The sequence below is a fragment of the Drosophila virilis genome, chromosome 4 (genome assembly GCF_030788295.1).
Source record: "Drosophila virilis strain 15010-1051.87 chromosome 4, Dvir_AGI_RSII-ME, whole genome shotgun sequence".
Lineage (NCBI taxonomy): Eukaryota > Metazoa > Arthropoda > Insecta > Diptera > Drosophilidae > Drosophila > Drosophila virilis.
The window spans coordinates 24,169,771-24,188,915 of NC_091546.1; the positions used below are offsets into that span (position 1 = coordinate 24,169,771).

Consider the following 19,145-nt stretch of genomic DNA (forward strand, 5'->3'; position numbering starts at 1 on the left):
CGCTGATGCAGATGCAAAGGCAGCGCACGCTGATTGAGCTGTCCATGCGAAGCTGGAGGCGATGACGCGCTCTCAGTTCCAGTACCCAGTAACCAGTCCCCATTCCCCAGTCGCCAGTCGGCAGGTTCGAGCCATGCACTTGAAGCCAAGTGCTAAATTACATAGTTTTTCAAGTGGAAAAACTCAAGAAATTAAGTTTAGGCTGCCGCTTGCCGCTCGCTGCTGCTGTTAATTGTAGGTTGAAGCTGTAACTGCTGCATTTGGATGGACAGCACGTCCGGCTGGTTGCCAGGTTACGGTCCAGTCCGGTCCGGTCCGGTCCGCTCCAGTGCGCTGCTCTGACCATGCGCAGCTGCGGCGGTGAAAAATCTAAGCCCGATGACGCCGTCGACGCTGACTTGAGTTTGACTTTAATTGCTCTTGACAGTCATCACTGTCAGCTGCGCATATGGCAACTGGCAACAGGCAACTGGCAACAGGCAACGGGCAACTGGCGGCTGGCTGGCATGGGGCATGGGGCATGCGGCATGGAGCATGGAGCATAGTGGAATGCGCGCTGCCGCCGCCGTTCGCCAATCTCGCAGCTCCAATCAACATGCGCTTGTCCAGGCCATGGCCAGACCCGTTGGCTGACTGGTTGGCTGCCTCTTGCCTAATATGGACGCCATTTTGCAGCGTCATTTGCGTTAATGGCGGCAACGAAGCCGTCTTGAGTTTTGCGCCATTTGATTTTGGCTCTCGCTCTGCCTGCCACAGCTCTGTCGCTGTTTCAGGCATATAATTATAAGAAAATTCATTTAGGTCGTTCTGGATCTTGTTTGCAATTTACTCAACTTACAGTTTTTGTTCATTCTAAAAAATCTCTAAGTTAAGAATAAGTGGCCGTCTCCAACTACAATCAAACTATAAACGCCTAAACTAAACTACTCGAACTGCCCTACACATTGGCGCCATGTCAACGCAGCTGTTAATGTGCTAATAATGTCACCCAAAAGCCACACAGCGGCACTAAAGTTTTGACAAAAACAAATGTGACCATATCCAGATAATGCTGCTAATATGCTAATTTTTTCGACAAAACAAAAAAAAAAAAAAGAAAAGATAAATAAAAAAATATAAAATAAAATCCAAAAACAACAACTTAAATGAAACCGTGAGGCAGCCCGATGATTATCAAAGCATATTTTAATGATCATAATTTTTTTTAAACCAGCTGTCCAGCTGCCCAACAAGCGATTCGCTTCGCCTCGGCTCGCTTTGGTTAATTGAACAAGTTCAGTGAGGCTTGTTTAATATTTGTTTTTTTTTCCTCTCTTTTTTTTTACTCTTGCAGTGGGTAATACAAATTTGTCACAAAAAGAGATATGCCCTGAAGCAAGGTTATATGATTCTAGTATGTATGTTGAGTAGTATAAATATTTCTGTCTATAATTATCTTTGAATTAAACTGCATTGGTGCTTGGATATAATTTTTATATTTGCAGCAGTCATTGCTTATGTCTGAGTCTGTTAGAGCAATTAATATTTAAACTATCGCCCAAAAATTAAACTGATGTGTACAAAAATGTTTATATATTTTTTGCTAATAAACTACGATCAGATAGATAGCTATCACACATCTGCCACATGTCTGCAAGGGTATTAAATCTTCGGTTTGCAAAATATAGCCTTTTCTGCTTTTCATAGTTTAGCTCATTGTTTAAAGTTAGTTGTAAAACAACGCACAACGACAACAAATGAGCGCACATTAATTACAAACAAAAACCAACAATTTTTTAAAGCGCATAAAAACTTAAATACATTATTTTTTACATATTTACATATGCGCATTATTATTTTTGTCGCTAAAACAAAAAAACTGTAACGGTTTGTGAATCACACACACACACACCCGATTTATAATCATAAATCATGAAAATGCGCATAAATTTTCAAAAATTATTAAAAATTAATAATTTACGCTCGCGAATGACACAATTAACAAGCTCCAACAGGAATGCACATAAATAAATCTTTTCATTATTTTTGCTATGAAAAATTAGCAATAATAGTTGGATGGCGGCCTGGCGCGGAGTAACAAAAAACGTTAATAGTATTTCTTTTATTATAGAAGTGATATTTAGAAAGAAAACTATTTTGACAAATTTGCTGGCATTAAAATAAGCATAAAGGTTTTACAAATATTTTGGCAATAACACAAACATGATCGTAAAAAATGATTCTGCAAAAATTATGCGTCATAGCTTGAAATCAGCTGAAATTTAAATATTCGCACTATTTTTGCCATGTGACAGACCCGTTTTAAACTGCCTCTGGTGATTTTGGACAGACGATTTTGTAATATGTATTTATTATAATAGTATCGGCTGGGTGTCCATTAACTTAATCTCTTAAAATTTATCAACATCAATTCCAAAATTGGCTCGTTTGTCAAAGGCCACTTGCTTCTGCTGCTGCTGCTTATCAATGGTAGCGCTTTAGATTTAATGAGCTCCATTGATATCTGGTAACGGTTTTGGCTAAGCGAATAAGTGGGCTTACCTATTGTTACCGCCAATCCGCACACCTCAAAGTGTCATTATTTTAAATAATCCAATTAATCAATTTCTTTATCTTAATAAATTAATTGGCTGCAAAATGGTTTTGTTTTTCGACATTCTAATTTATTTAATATGTGTATATGGGGCATGCTATTTCGTTTATATTACATTCTGATAAAAATATGAAAAATTTTAAAAATTGTAAAATAAATCAAATACCTATGTTTAACACAATATATCTTTGAATAATTCCCTTGAAGAATTTTTTCATTATTTTGAATAATAATAAAATTAATATAAATGTTAAGAAATTTATCAGAGTACAGGCAGTTTCCTTAACTTTTTTTTTTTAACTAGATGCCGATTTTATAGATAGCTTTTTAGTTAGCTCAACCCCATATTTATTTTCTCTATTGATCGAACTGAACTGTTGATTACAATTTTAGCACCCAATAAATTCAGCTGATATTCCAGGGTAGCAGAAATAACAGTGAATAAATAAAAATGGTATATCATAAGAGCATAAATAAGAAAAAAGATGTCTTTAAAATTCCAAGAGCTAAAAATTTCCAACATTAGTCGCTGTCAATATTTTTCAGTCGGAGACTACCTCCCCGCCGCCTTTCTTTTTTTTTTTTGGGGCGGGGGGAACGTTCAGTGCGACAAAATTGAAATGCGCATACGAAATTATTCAAATGCGTTAAGTTATGAAGTTATCACGATGGCACTTGGGCTGTCTGCGACAGTCCCTGACAATGGGTATTCCTGCTATCTATAGCTCATGTCTATTGCAAGCGGTCGGGGGTCAGGGCTGGGGTAGGGTTGACCGTTGGGTCCGGCCTAAGCGCGTGTATCCATTTTCAATAGACATTTGTTTTTGTGCGCTACAGTTTCGTTGACCGACTGCTAAACATTTATTTATGAGGTATTAAGCAGCCTGCGGCGCGACTCCTATCTCCGATTTAGACGCTCGGTTACAAGCCGGTCGGGCCTATTTTGACAGCAACAAGTTGGCCAGCAAATATATGGCAAGAGAAGGGACTGTCGCTGTAGCTGCTTCGTTTTGGTACATATTTCATCGATTAATTTGAAAGATGAAGTTATGAAGAACGCTGAAAAGCATCAATTTGAATATTTGATTGGGCCGCACGCTGGAGGTGACGCTCATCGAGTCTCCCGTGCACAATCATAAATTTATGGATTGTTTGAATTGCTTTTAAATGCGGCGTGAAACGGTTTGTGACTCGAAAGTGTTAAAACTTTTGAAAAGGTTTCGCCAGCTGCCAATTGGCATCCAAATGCCGCCAGCTACAAGCTACGTGACATTAGCAGGTGTTCAATATTACTTTGATCGCACGTTTACAAAACGGAAACAACCAAAGTAGCCAAAAATATATATGCATATGTACATATTAATTTTTTTTTTTTGGGTCTCGGTCAAGGGTATGACTACAGTCGATTTACTTTTTGGTTACCTTAGGTAATGGTAGTGCCCGATCATACGCGGAATGCTCGCCCATCGCTTTTTACAATGAAGATGGATAAAAGAGTATAATGGTTGTAAGCAAATGTATGTGACGGGCAGAAGGAATAGTCAAATCGATCGAGCCATGTCTGACATTCGTCTGTCCATTCTCTATCCGTATGTATGGACGCTTCGGTATCACAACTTATAAATGCAGGAAATTTGAAATCTTGAAGCAGGTCCTCCTAATGGCCGTCAATCGACATCGATATTGTTTTTTGAGAAAATCAAATTTTAAGAGCTAAAGTCTTCACAATTTTATCTGTTATTTTTGTAAACTTGTAAACTAAAAAAAAATTGCTTGCGATATCAAGTCGATTGCTCGCAACTAAGGACAAGTGTTGCCTAGGTAAAATTGTTGTTTTCTTTTTAAATTTGTAAATTGTCATTTAATCTATTTTTAGAATTAAAAGTAGTATCTTAAGTATGTCTTGCAGGCAAAGTACAAGCTATATATAGTATAAACCCGCATAAATACAAATGATCTTTAAGATAACTTAAAGTTAAAGTTAGAAATAAAGTAAAATATCATATTAACCGGTAAGAAAAATCGCCCCTCAAATTGTCTTAACCAATTCACACTAAATACAAATTGCGGTCTGACCCTAATACATTGTATTATGCGCAACTGATTAACTTTTGACATATATACCACTGATCTGTTAACTCTAGGCACAATCAATGCACAACATTAAGACATAAATAACATTGATGGTCAGTTTTATGAGCATTATCAGATCTGTTCAGACGGGAAAATTCTTTCGCTCAAAGCGACAACAACTTAATTTTCTCGCCTCGACATCAAAACTCAGCACTTTTTATGGGTAAAAATAAATCAATGCCAGACGTCGTGGCGTTCCAATCATGATGAAAGCCACAGCGCTGGGTCAAAGGCAACATATCATAGCACCAGGCTAACGGTAACCAATAGATAGAGAAAGATATAGATGATGAACGAGAGAGAGAGAGAGAGAGAGAGAGAGAGAGAGAGTAAAGGGCGAGAGATGTATGCATGTGAATAAAATGCTTACTTAATTTAAATTTACAAGAGGCTGCCCCTCAACTTCAACTACTTAACGCAGCCATTACACGATCGGGTTCCATTTCCAAGCGGCGATCGTTTGTGTTTTTTTTTTTTGTAACTTCATTACCACACTCCACGTCCACGTCCGCGTCCAGGTTCAGTCCGGGCACCGCATCAGCATCGGCAACAACTTCACCTACTGCTCAAAGTCAAGTCAGACAGTTGGACCCGTTTTGGCTTCGGTTTCGTTTCATTTTTCGAGCACTCGTGCACTAATGACACTTTAATAAATCATTCGAAAGGTGAGACTTCGAGTGCAAGTTAAAGTTGATGATGGGCCACGAAGCAGCTCCATAAAGAAGTGGAAGAAAACAAAAATACTAAAAAACAAATCAACCGCACTGAAAACCAAATGAGAAATGTGGTTAGTTTCGTGCCAGTACGAAGACCACAGTTCAAATAGTTATCTCCATCGTATGAATTCGTAGCTAATACTAGAATCTCTGTCTAGGCCCAGGAGAAATGTGCGTACATCAGCTATGTAAATCGACTTACATTAAGTATTCATTTATTTCACTTCGCTGTTGTCTATACAGAATGCATATGGCATGTTAATCTACATGTTACGATAACATATAACCTAAATAAAAATATTGTGCAGAATTTTTTTTTAAGTAGAAAAGGTTTTGGTTTGTTTAAACCTTCTGTTGAGTGACAGTCGCCGTTCATTTCATTCATTTGTTCAACTGGAATGTTTATAATTTATAGAACTGTTTCCCTGTCATTGCTCTGTGTCACTCGATCTCTCTGTGTTTGCTCTCCTTATCCCTTGCGCACTGCAATAAAACTATTTTTAATATCCTTCTAGCTATTTCTCTTTTCTCTAACATTTGTATTTAATTCTCTATCGCTTCTCTTTTTTAACTCATTATCTATCTCGTTCTTTCTGGTTGTCGCTATAAGCAGCTGTCTGACTGTCTGCCAAATATCGCCCTTCTATGCGATTTTCACAGTCCAATTTGACAAAGAGCAGCGTTTATGAGCACAATAAAAGGAACAAACTTCGATTTTTTACATGTATACATAACAAAACATGAAATTATTCACAAACTTATCAATAAAATTACCCATTTTTATTGCCATAATACTGCAAATTAAGCTGCAAAATCTACCAAATTTAGTGAACCACTTCAAAAATAGACAAAAAAGAACAAAATTAAATTAAATATACATATCCGTGTTGAAGATCATGTAGGCAAAGGCCACTTATTAACATTTTCTCGTTGACGTCTTATTAATACTTCACACCTTTTTCTTCGGTTTTAAAATCGATCGTTATTTTATGAAAATTAGTCAACGCGCCGCCGAAAGAGACTAAAAAGGCCAAGACGACTCAAATCTGAAGCTGATAAAGCGGTTCGAGAACTTAAACCGGACCGCAGAACGGCAAAAAGGCAGAACTGTGTGGCGGTTATTTTTGGGCTCCCAGCATTAGTGTGACAGCTTTCAGGGGCACTGGAGCAGGGTTGGGACGTGACAGACGCGCCCCAAATTGGGCCCGTTCGGCTGTTAATTGTTGTTTGTGTGTCATAGTCTCGCCCGTGTGGGTTTATTGATTCTTTATGAGTTGTTGTCGGGAGGAGGCCGACTCGTTTGTTTCAATATTAATTAGTAAATGGTCTCGGTGGCTTATTAAATACTCTAAAGATCATATTAATACACATTTAAATTACCGCAGACACAAACAAATCGACGGCACAACTTAAATGTATACTATGTCTAACAAAAGTCGATGTTGAGAAATACAATATTATGCATGAGTTTCATCTTGACGGTCGTTGGTCTGCTAATATGCCACATACTTATTAAAAACACTCATAAAATGTATTATGAATTGCACATAAATTTTAAAATAATCTTTGTTTATATGTGATGCACGGCTTATTGTTTTTAAGAACGTCCCATAGTAAGGCTATGTGCTTCTTACATAGATTTGTGTACTTGGGCTTTTGATATCTTTTGATTCCTAGAATATCTTACCCATTAGGCTTTATTATTTTTATTTGTGTAGAAAGTATATTTCTTATATAAAAGAAATAATCATTTACTATAATATATATATATATATATATTTAACTATAAGTTAAGGATTAAATGTGTAAACGTTATAAGGTATACATAACTTATTAAAAAATATTTTAAAACATGTTGGTAATCTAATTATATTCTCCCCCATCAAATTATCAACCTAAATCTTAACAATAAACTTAACCAGCCAACACATGTCGAGCTAAGCAAAGAAAAAAAGGACACTTTGCGTTTGTCTGCGCAGCTCAGTCTTTCCCTGATCGGCTCATAAATCAGCTTTATGCATATACTTTAACTAGATGATTTGGCATATTTTCGCAGCGCAGGCTCGCTCATTATTTGGGAGCTCTTTAAATGCCCATGACTGTCGAAAAGCTGCGCATGAAAAACATTTGTCATATGAGCGCAGGATATGGGCAGCCGCAGTCCCCATGGCCTCCAGCCCCGCCATTCAGTACATGAAATTACCATGCAAAGTGCTGCATCATGCGAGGAGGAGGCAGCAGCGGCGTCTAACTGCCTGGCTCGTTAATGTCCTCGTCGTTGTCCTTCCTGTGCTGCTGCGCCTGTTGCCTGTTGCCACTGCCGACTCTAAGTCTGTGCTTGTGACTAATGTGAACACCTGAAACGTCGCAGGATGCGCACAGGTGCTGGCTTCAGGCCCAGAAACAGCGGGCTGCCAGGCTGTAGGGTCCCGGTCACATTAACGCCGTCCTGCCAGGCTGTCTGCAATTGCCCCGGGACCCAGCGAGCTGATCGATATATGGCGATTAATCAGACGACTTTGTCGCTAGACTTCATGCCGTGCCGAAGGTGTGAAAAATTTTACGATTCTCTCTGCAGTTTCTGCAGAAATAGCACCCAGGGGAGTTGGGGTGTCTGTGCCGGGCCAATGCCTCAGATGCAGATGCACTGTTCCTGTGATCGCATCGCGTTGTGTGTCCGTATCCTGGAACCGGGTGCAGTAACCAAGCTGCTACGACAACCCAGCTGGTGTGGGAAAATGCCTCAGGCTGTGCATGCTGAGAATGCAATATGCCCGTGCGAAAATTGTTCGCGTTTAGTACTATTTTTTATTTTCATCAAAATACGGGATTTATTTAGATGGAATGGGACATTTCTGAGAAACATTATGATTTGTAAATCTGAAGTCCTGTGACAACAAAATTTAATTTATCACGGTATCTTGACGCAAATGTATTTGCGGCACATATGAATGCATTAATATACTTAGTCGTACATGATAGAGTCATAAGCAAAATCTTACTCTTGTCGTTTTCACTGTAGTTACATTTTGTGATGGAGATGCACAATAATACAGGGTGTATTTCCACCTGCAAGTGTGGAAGATTCGAGATTATTTTCGCCTCGAACTATTATTCAAGATCTTTGTTTAAAATCATTTTTAGGGTTTCACACTTCGCAAAATTCATACCTCCTTGGTGAAAATGACAGTGAACGATTTGGTGATGACTCGGGCTCAAATTAATATCAAATGAGTTACATGATAATTCATTTGAGACGTTCACTGTTTTCGCAGAAGCCAAGATTCATAGGGGGAAATGAGATTCAAAGATTTTTTCGTTTTAAGTTTTTCCAATTAATGAATACGCGGCAATTTGGCAGAAAATTTAAAAGTTTTTTTGTTTTCTATCGGATTGGCTTCAAACTATGTTTCAAATTTCTTTCTGCTAGTTTATTTGAAATTTATGTGGGTCAAATTTATAATGAACGAAAATTTATTTTTCGGCTTCAACACTTCTACCACAACACTAAATAGTATTAGGTAGAATATTGTATTTTATGCACTTCTTCCTAGTTTTACTACTTGTGCAATTGCCAGCGAAGCCCTGTGTAAATATAATTGTTCCATTTACCATTGAAATATAAAAATACAAAATTTGTATTTGTGAGCTACAATCTTTAAGATCTATTGTTTCCGTCTATAAGAGTTGATTGTCTACTCTAACTTCATATCTTGCACAAACCCGCGAGCAACGGATATTTGCTAATATTTTAAATTCATGGACCTGCTTTACTTCTGCCTGGTATATTGCTGTACTCATCCCGAGTATGTGCTTAAATTATTTCAACGTAAAATAATATTAATTTATTTTTATTTTAATTGACGTAATCTGTTGCTAACCGCACTTAAATAACCAAATATTATGCTCTGCTGCTTTTCTGGAAATTCTGGACCATATCTGAGGGTACGGCTGCTGTGGCTGTGGCTTTGCTTTCAGGGTTGATGGTGATTTAAACCGCTGGACAGTTGACATTATGAGCGGCCAGTGGCGAGTGGCGAGCCACGCACATTGGCAAGTGACAGATGCTGTCAGCCACAACACACATAAACAAACATGTACACACAGACACACTCGCACACGCACAGACAGGCATTTGGTGCTATAAATATGGCTTGCAGCAATGTTGACGAGGGAGAGGGGATAAATTGTGTTGGTGGCTTTGGCACATGCATTTTGCACACGACTCTGGCGAATGCTCATTAATTATGAAGGTATTAATATTGGACCAAAACGTACACAAATATATATATACGTGCATAAATAGATATACACATGCATACATATACATGCATATATGGGCATAAATTTTGAGCAAACATAATTTATAACAACACATATTTGTTGTTGCTGCTGTCGTTCTGCCTGCTGCTGGCGGTTTGTTTATTTAAACGCTCAAAACTCGCATGGGCTGAAAAAAAGTGTAAATATTTATAAATAAATGTTTGAATGTGCGGCGTTGTATGTATGTGTGTACGTGTGTATGAGTATATGGATTTCTGTGCATGTGTGTGTGTTGGGGTCAGCGCACTGATGGCGACTGCTGTAACCGCTCGTCGCCATTTTGTTGGCTGCCAGCCGCCATTTTGTCAACAAATATGCAGAATGTAAAAAAAAACTATCAGAAATCTTAATCTTGTTTAATATTGAAAGCTTCAACTATAATAAATATAAGGAAGACCAGATTTTTTTTATAATTTTTTTTTATATATTTTAAAGCGAGCTTTGATTTTTATTGGTATTTTATTAAAGCATTACTTTTATTTTAAAACTGTGATAATATATCAGAATTATTTATATTGAGATTACAGACTTTTAGATATTTTATGTTTAATAGTCAAAAGATTTTATCCCGTAAAGTTTGCAAAATATATAAATTGAATGCTTACTAGGAAAGCATCTTGCCTCATTATTTGTATTTGTTGCTTAATATAAATTATATTTAATTTTCAATTTGAGTATGTTAGGTTTGTTTCTTATTATCAACAGAATGGATTTTATTTTCTATGAATTGAGTAAAGTGCAGCTGCCCTGTTAACAAAGCCCCACGTAAACATTAATTTAATAAGCCACTCAACATTCAGTTCAATAGAAGCCGTAAAAAAATTGTCATCTCAATTTTTTTTTATTTAATTAAAAAATATACCTTGAAATAGAAAATATGAAAAGGGGTCTCAACTTCAGGTCGATTGCCCGCATTGACAATTATCTACACACATCCGCTTGCAGGCGGCTTTTGGAGTGGCTTAAGCCGCTTGCACTTAATGTGCGTCCTCCTCTGTTCGGCAATGGTCCTCGTCCTCGTCATCGTCCTCGTCCGCTGAGGTCACCTCCTTTGTGGCAACGGTGCGCCTAAATCGTGAATGATAACTCGCGCTCAATCACTGCGTTGAAAGGAAATGAAAGCGGCTGCACAATAATCGAATAAGCCGCGCATTCATTGGTCGCAAGTGAAAGAAATAAATCCGCACATGTTCTCGAAAAGGAGTTGAAGACACGACAGAGACATCGTCAATGACACAAAGATACAAAGATCTTTGGGGATACAATTGATTGATGCACGCGTTGCAGTTGCTGCAGCTCAAAAGAAAACTCGCCGCTGCCGCTGCCGCTGTCGCTGCCGCCTATTGAGAATGGATATTGCGAAATCGAAACGCCTCGACATCGTCTTTTCGACTTTGTTGCAGGGGTGTGGCCGAGCAGAGTGTGTGGGGAGCAGCTATTCAAACTCAATCAGGGCTTAGGCTCGGCAAATAGATAGATGGGTATTAAATTGTACACAATAATCTGCTAAGCAGTTATATAAGAAGAAGCGGACTTGGCAATTTTAACGCCCCTCGCGTCGCTGATCCGCTTAGTGAGCAGCTCGCGCGCGTCCATAGTTCAAACTCGTTACACGATTTTTATTGCCACGTAGTCCTTTTGGCCAGGGCCAGGAAAATCAAATTAAAATATAAAATTTTAATGACCACAGGGCAGTACGACCCGCCAGCCAGGCCCTGGCCTGACCTGACCTGACCTGGGCTTTTGTTCTAGGCCAACATTTCGCCAATATTCGCCTGGCTTGCTGGGTTCGGCTCGGTTCGCACGGTTGGTTGGTTCAATCAGCGATATGACATAATGCGTTTTGCGTCACGTTACATTGCGTTATATATGCGAATATTTCGCACTCTTTCACTCCATCTTGCTCGCCTAGTCGCCCGCTGTTTGCATTTTACGTAATTTATTAAAAAGAGTTAATTTTTGCCATCCGCTGCATTGGCGCCCGTCCATCCGTTGGCTGATTGTGTGCTGATTATGGCCAGCAAAGGATGTGGCGCCTTATTGGTTACCTCGCTGCCCCACCTCAGCTTCTCCTTGCTCATCGCGTCAGTCCCAGATAGTTCATAACGATTATGACAGTCTGAGGCCACAACACTCGCGGGCATTATAAATTTTAACTGTGAGCTTTTAAATTTTAAGTTACATTTAAATTAAACAGACTCATAAAAGAATGCCGACGTTTAAATACCCTTGTGTATATATAATCTTTAATATGAAAATACTTGCAAATGTGGTTTTCATGGTGTTGTATGTTAGAAAAACATTAACAGTTGGTCATGGGTATTATTATTTTCATTTCGTTTCCCAACAATTTCTTTAAAAAGCTTGAACATTGTTTTAGGAACAGCTCTTTCGTTTCATTGAATTTCTAGACATGGCGGATCCTTCAACACGTTTTTCCAACCTTTTTACAGGCCCAGGCTCGGTCTCAAAATAATTATCATTTTTCTTCACTTACCCCTACCCATGCCCAGCGACAAGCCTCCATTAATACTTTTACACACCTTCCTTCTTTTTTGGGCTACCATAAAAATATTTTAATTAAATTTCATATCTTTGGCTGCACGATATCCTTTTTACGCATGCCACACACACACTAACACCAACCTTCCGAGGCCCCTGACCAACCGGAACACTGACATAAAGCGCACTCCATTAATCATTCAAATTACCCATACATCATCATTACCCGCAGTCCCTTCCAGGCACCGTTTTGTCTGTTCAGTTCACAAAAATAAACGAGTATAAAAATAAAAATATAAAATCTGTGCAACAAAACAATGAGTGGAATTTCTGAAATTATTCAATGAGGGCGGTCTCAATTAGTTTTAGGCGTTCCTCTGGGTCGCAGCGCCCTTTGGGCCAACAGGTAGGGGAAAAACATTTTCAGTTACCTGTTTTTATGGCCGCTCAAGTGGAAGATCTTAGACAGTGCGACGGCTCTCTGTACTCTCTACAATTTTCCACGAATTGCACTAAGCCTCCGCCTCAAACCTTAGCCTCAGACTAGCCGGCTGAATATGTACCTTTCGGTCCAGACATTTGGGCAGCATTAAGTCTCACACTGAAGCTGTGGCCTTAGCCAAATCTGCTAACTGCTTATGAGTATTAAGAGTAGATTTCTATAAATAGATGCATGTGCAGAAATCTGCGCTGCGTCGATTGTCAAGCCAGATAAGCGTAGGGGTCCTATTGGAAATTTCGTTTTAATGGTAGAAATAATATGTAAAATGACATTTTAAGAATTAATTTAACATCGCATTACCAATCTCATGTCTCACAGAGCGGGAGATAAATACTAAACTCACATTTCTATAGCATTTTCTGTTTTAACGATGCAATAATTATTTTACTCTTTATTAAGTTTTATAATGAACTTTATTTATTCTACTAGTTTTTCTGATAAGCCTGTCGCTCCATGGTTTCAATCTGTCTGTTCGAACTCTGCTTCAAATTTTAATCACGTGAAACAAATATAAATAAAACATTCTACTTCTTTTTATCATCATTATATTAGAAATTTCTACAAAATGTGACTTACATTATTTACTTATTAAACTCTAGAAAAAATCTTGTACAAAATCTGAAGATCTAATTGAATGATTTGTGGATTCAGATAACAGTTACCTACCTTGAAGTTGCACTCATAAATTTCACAGAAAACCAACTGTCTCCAATTTCGGTTTCGAAACTCTCACAATTATGCAAATCATGGCGCAGCTAATAAGGGCCAAGACTTGCCACACCTCGGCTGCGCCTGTCTCTGGCTTCTGACGCCTCGAAGTTCGGGCCTGCCAGCCTAGAGGTCTGCTGCCCCATTATCACATTTAGATGCGGAAATGCAACTCAAGTGCTTGGAACTTTGTAATTTCATATGGATATGGACGTGTACATTGCATTTCTCCCCTTGTGGTTCTCTCTTACTCTCATTGTCACTCGCTCTCTCTTTCTCTCTCTCTCTCTCTCTCCCTCTCTCTCGGTGTGTGTGACTCGCTTTTGGTGCCTAAAGAGCGTTAACTAACCGCAGCGAATGATCAAATATCGAAAATCAATTCCGTAACCATTGTCAAGCATAATTAAAATCCACATCGTGGCAAGGGGTGGTCCTGGGCATGGGCCAGGGGGGACGAGAACGCCTGCTGAGGTGGTGTCGCATTAAAAGGATGTCACCGCATTCGACTTGCGGTCGAGTCCGACCGAATTCTCTCACGAGTGCCACTCCATGTGATAAGGATAAAGAGCAGTGACTACAAATTGGAAACACATTTGGCATATCGTCGTGGACACAGAGCACAGGGCGACGAAAAGGGGCGTCTGTCCTACGGCCTACCAGTTTCGGGGTGCCGACCGCAGCTTCCGAAACCTATTTGGGTTAGTTTTGAGTCGAGTTCAGTTTTGTATTACAATTGCAACTTCAGTTTCAATGTCAACTGTTAAAAAAAAAGGAAGAAAATTTCTCAAGCGTAACAAGAAATAAGTTACATGACTTTCAACGGAAGCAGTCGGGATGTCTGTGTTGTCTGGGATCTCTGTTAGGGTCTCTCAATTGGTGGTTCGGTTTGGTTTTGGTTTCCGTTTTCTGTTTTCTGTCTGCTGCGGCAACCGAGTCTCTTGCATCTAGTTCTTGGCAACTTGATTTTAATTATTGCATTAATGCTGTGCCGACAAATTTGTGGTAATTTAATATTTGTGCAAGCCAACCAGTTAGTTTAGTTTTGCAGCCCAATCCCCCCACCCCACCGTCCAGTTGTGGTCCGGTTTTGCCCTTGGGCCCTAAAACTCTAACTCGATTATGAGCCAAGCCCAAAACGTGCTGAAGTCAATGTGCAATTGGTTTGCGTTTTTACTCTTTTACCCTTTTGTTTCATAATTCATAATTAGTGCGTTGAGTTATAGCTTATTGGGGTAAAAACTTGTTATATCTCCTCATTTCTGGAATGTTACGATTCAGTTTCCTTGTGACTGGACTGCCCGTGGGCTGACAAGGGCCTTGGCAAGTTCAAGAAATTACTTAATACTACAAAGGAATTGAATAATGAGGTTAGCCAAAAAAAAAAAAGTTGTAAGTTCCTGAGAGCGGGCACTTCACTGGACAATCATAGAGCAATTATTCTTCCTTTTCTACCTTTTTTTTGTGTAATATGACTTATAAATGGCATAGTTCTGGGTTAAGGGTAGTTCAATAGGCAGTCAATGGGACTTACAGCAATTAAAAGTGCTGTCGGGATGTTCCTCCTTAAGATTTTATCGTTGTTGGCATATGGGAAATAAAGGTTATGCTTCCTTCCATGCGACAATCATTCGTAATTAAACGTTTCGCTTTGAAACATTTGTTTCTCTAACACATATTTTAACATATCCAAAATCAAGCTCATCTACAGCTTAGTTTCATTGCTCACGATCATTCATCATCGATGGCTCTACGAGTATGCAAATATTTCGTATGCTGTCAAACCTCGCACATTGCAAAGCGTTGAAAATATGTGCAAAGAGCCATTAGTCAGCCGCTGAGTCTGAGGCACGGCCTCAATCTGGAGACCCCAGACTTCGCGTTCTTTCAATGTTGGCAAACAACCGCCGGAGCTGGGCTGGAGCGGGGGATTAGGTGAGGTAAGCTTCGGCGTTGTCCAATGGCAATTGGTTTAGCATCATCAGCATATCATCATCAACATCGATAGCGTCCTCTGGTTAATGCGAAATAATTACAACTTGTTCGCACATCATTCACAAGAGCTCAGAGAAGTGAAAAATATAAAGTATCTGTCAGCACGTTGTCTGTCCCCGACAGTGCAGCTGCCCCACCACCCCTCAGTCCGCTGCGGTGTCGCTTTCATTTGTTTGCCAAATGACGAATGTGGCCGCTGATGATGACGAAAACTGAACTCAAGTAAAAAATACACGAGTGCTCTAATCGGGAGTGCCCGCCCAGTAGATACCCTTATCGCGTCGATCATTCTTGTTTACAGCACATATAAAATGTTCAGAGCCTTTATAAGGTATACCCCTTAATGGGATATATACAGGATATACCTTGATTTTTTGTAGAGTTAAGAAAATTAAGGGAGATATTCAAATAAACGAAATGCTTTTAATGTGCAAATAATTAACGAGAAACAACATGCCAAGCTTAGAGTATCTGTTTAATATATTATTTCAGTTATTCCCTAAAAAGTTTGACTTAAAATCTATAAGATAGCACTTATAATTAATATTTCAGTCTCTAGCTCATGCAGTTGGCCGCGAATACAAAAAGGCGTACATCGTTTGCGACGTCATCCTGATCCTTCTATCTGTTAAATATATTATGCCTTACTAGCCATTTGCAATGGGTTTAGGGTATAAAAAATGTAAGAAAGAAGAAGGCGACACTTGCTTCATTTATTTGTATTTTGCAGCAGTGGGCGCAAAAGTCGGCAAAATTTCAAAGTCGGCATCATTAACACCAATGCGCCATTTTGGTTTGGGCTCGATGAGTCGTTGGAGTCGATGTCTCGACGAGTCGTGCTGTTGATTGATGTAGTATGTTACATTGTGGCCGAGCCGCGAGTCGAGTGAGTGAGTTTACTAAATTGTTAAACCAGGCCAGCTGGTAACTGACTGCTACCCTGTAGAAACGCCCCAAGGGTCTGTAGCTACCGTCTCTTGTTGTTTTAGTGTCGTTCGTCTATGCTAATTTGTTATTTTAAACATGTTTGTTTGCTTTTCCAATGAAAATATTGACAAAAAGGTTACGGCAGGCAGGCCCAGTAGATATTTAAGAAATGCTGTATATATAGTATGTATATATATATATATACAGTCAGGGGTAACGGCAACAACAAACAAGCGAGCCAATTAACGCAAAAGATACAATTTGAATTCGTAATGAATTTCGTATAGAGTTTTATTTTGGCCAAGTCGATGAGGGTAAATTAATAAACAAACAATTAATGTGCAATTGCAAAAGTGGACTAAAGTAATTTAGAAATTTCTTGGCATATATGGGTAAAAGAAAATACTTAAAATATTCTCTTAAATATATATATATACTTACTTTAACTTAAAATATATCAAATTATCTTCTAAAATGCTCAGCTGTTGAAAAAACGAAACGAAATTTAATGGTAATATTTTACTATTAAAATCTGTTACATGAAAGCACATTTGAAATTTTGTACATTTTCTTTACATATTGAATAGACTTTTCAGCAATTGATTGTCATATCTTAAGATAGGCTCAGCTTAGATGGCTCTTGTTCATATTCAGGTATATATCCTAGAAAGTCATACATGTATGCCAAGTACTATTGAGGGATGAACATGAATCGAGTTGCGGCTTGTATTTTGCAAGATCATGATCATAATTTTCGAATCGAATTGCTCTAAGTAGACCTCATTAAGGGTTGACTTATTAATGTAATGCAAATTATAATTAATTGCTGTCGAATGAGTTATTATATTTGGCAATTGTAGCTTATTAAATTACTTGATTTTGCTTCATTTTTCGGCTATTCCAAGTCTTTTTTTAGAATATTTTTGGTTTAATAAGTGATCAAGGATAGGGATTCCGTGCTAGTTGACATATGTTTCAGATAGGCTTTCACATTCCACCACCCTCAGTGCAAGTTCCCTTTATCAGGGGCCACAGATCAAAGGACTGACACATTTTGTTGCATTTCATTAAACGAATGGCTGGCGCCTGTTGCCGTCAAAACTTTCCCACGTTTGCCGCCTACCTAAGAGATTGGGCGAGGCGAGGCGAGGCAAAGCAAGGCGAGCGCAGATACCACGCAAAGTCGTTACGTGCAACGCGAGGCCAGGTCGAGCTGCAACACTTCCGCAGCTCATTTTTGTCACCGGAAAGGTAAATCACGAATTTGTAGGTTTTGCTGACCGCGCAACAAGCGGAAATTTGTGTTGGCCGTTTGGGGTGAAAATTATAGAAAATACGCGCAGCTTTTCAAGTTTTTCCGCGCGCACATTTCCACCCCGAATGACAAAAATATTTTTAATGCTATCCATGGTGGTGGTGGTGGTGGTGGTGTCGGTGTTGTTGTTGTTGTTTGTGCCAAGTGCTTGGCTCGGCGTCTAGCAACCACCGCGAATCGCGGCCTTTTAATTGCATTCGATATGCGCTTTTGGGAAATTTCCCACGATTTTCGTGCAAGATTTTTCCAAGGTAAGTTAGCTGCACTCGCAGATGCGGCGATAAGCTCGGCTGCTGGCCCTCCCTCTACCCCAGCCCCTCTCCCGCTTGGCTCAATACGCAATGCTCATCAACATAATCACAGTCATACATGGACTCTCATCCTCATCATAATCAACATTCTGCCCGCTGATTGTTTTCGCGACTGACCGCGATGCATGGCAAAGGGGTTGGGGGTTGATCGAAGGAACGCCTCTAATCTAAATAGCTGCACACACACACGCACACACACACACACCTTGGACAACGGTTAGATTCCTTAGCGTATTCTGAGATTTGTGTGACTCATAACGAGTTTTTCGTATTGTTCTAAATGTTTTCGTTATTCGCTTCGCTTGGACCTTAAGTGGATCGGTATGAAGATCGGGATCGGTATCGCGCAGGCGCTGCTAATGCCTGGCCATTGTTTGGCACCTCGCGAATGCCTTGGCATCCTTTGTTTAGCGCCAGCTGCCGCTTTGTTTGCCCATGGACAGCGGCGAGCGCCCATGGCCGAGCCTATTAATCCAGTTCCTGTTTTCTACTTTAAGAGCAGCAGCGGCCGAGCTAGTTGAGGATTCAGTTACGCCAGCTTAAAGCGGCGTCCAATTGAGGCAAGAGATACTTTATGTAAATTTGATAAGTATTATAGTTACTTTTTTAATCCAGTTTAAATCGAGCCTGGTTGTTCTTTCGGATATTAAAAGGGGTAGCATTTATAACTGAAAAGTGTTGCATGAAATATGGACAGACACTCGAGATTTATTGAAGAAAAGTGTTTGCATTATGGCTTAAAGAATATATTATTTACAATGCATATATACGAGGCATAAATATTTACCTTTCATTTCACTTTTGCCAGTTTTCTTATTCCTCTACTTGTACTCTTTTTTGCAAGTTTTGAATTTTTAAACTTAATTTTCTCGAATTTATTCATACTTAGTTTTCGATCAAAATTTCTATTTTATATAAGTTCAAATCTCTTCATAAGCAACCCCACTGGCTTTCCTTTTTTTTTATTTAATATGTATTTTGCTTTAAAGCATATCGTAAAATTTGCATGAATAAGAAAGTCTTTTTAAATACTAAATATAAATAAGAAAACAGGAAGCTTTAAAGCCACAATATTTAAACAGCTTGCATTGCCAAAAGATGATTATCAGTTCCCGCGGGTAAC

At 39.1% G+C, this 19,145-nt stretch overlaps 1 long non-coding RNA gene across 2 annotated transcripts in view; it reads left to right on the forward strand.

The window, feature by feature from the left end:
* Nucleotides 1-19,145, forward strand: part of LOC26531009 (uncharacterized) — a 94,025-nt gene that overhangs the window by 62,450 nt on the left and 12,430 nt on the right. The window lies entirely within an intron of this gene.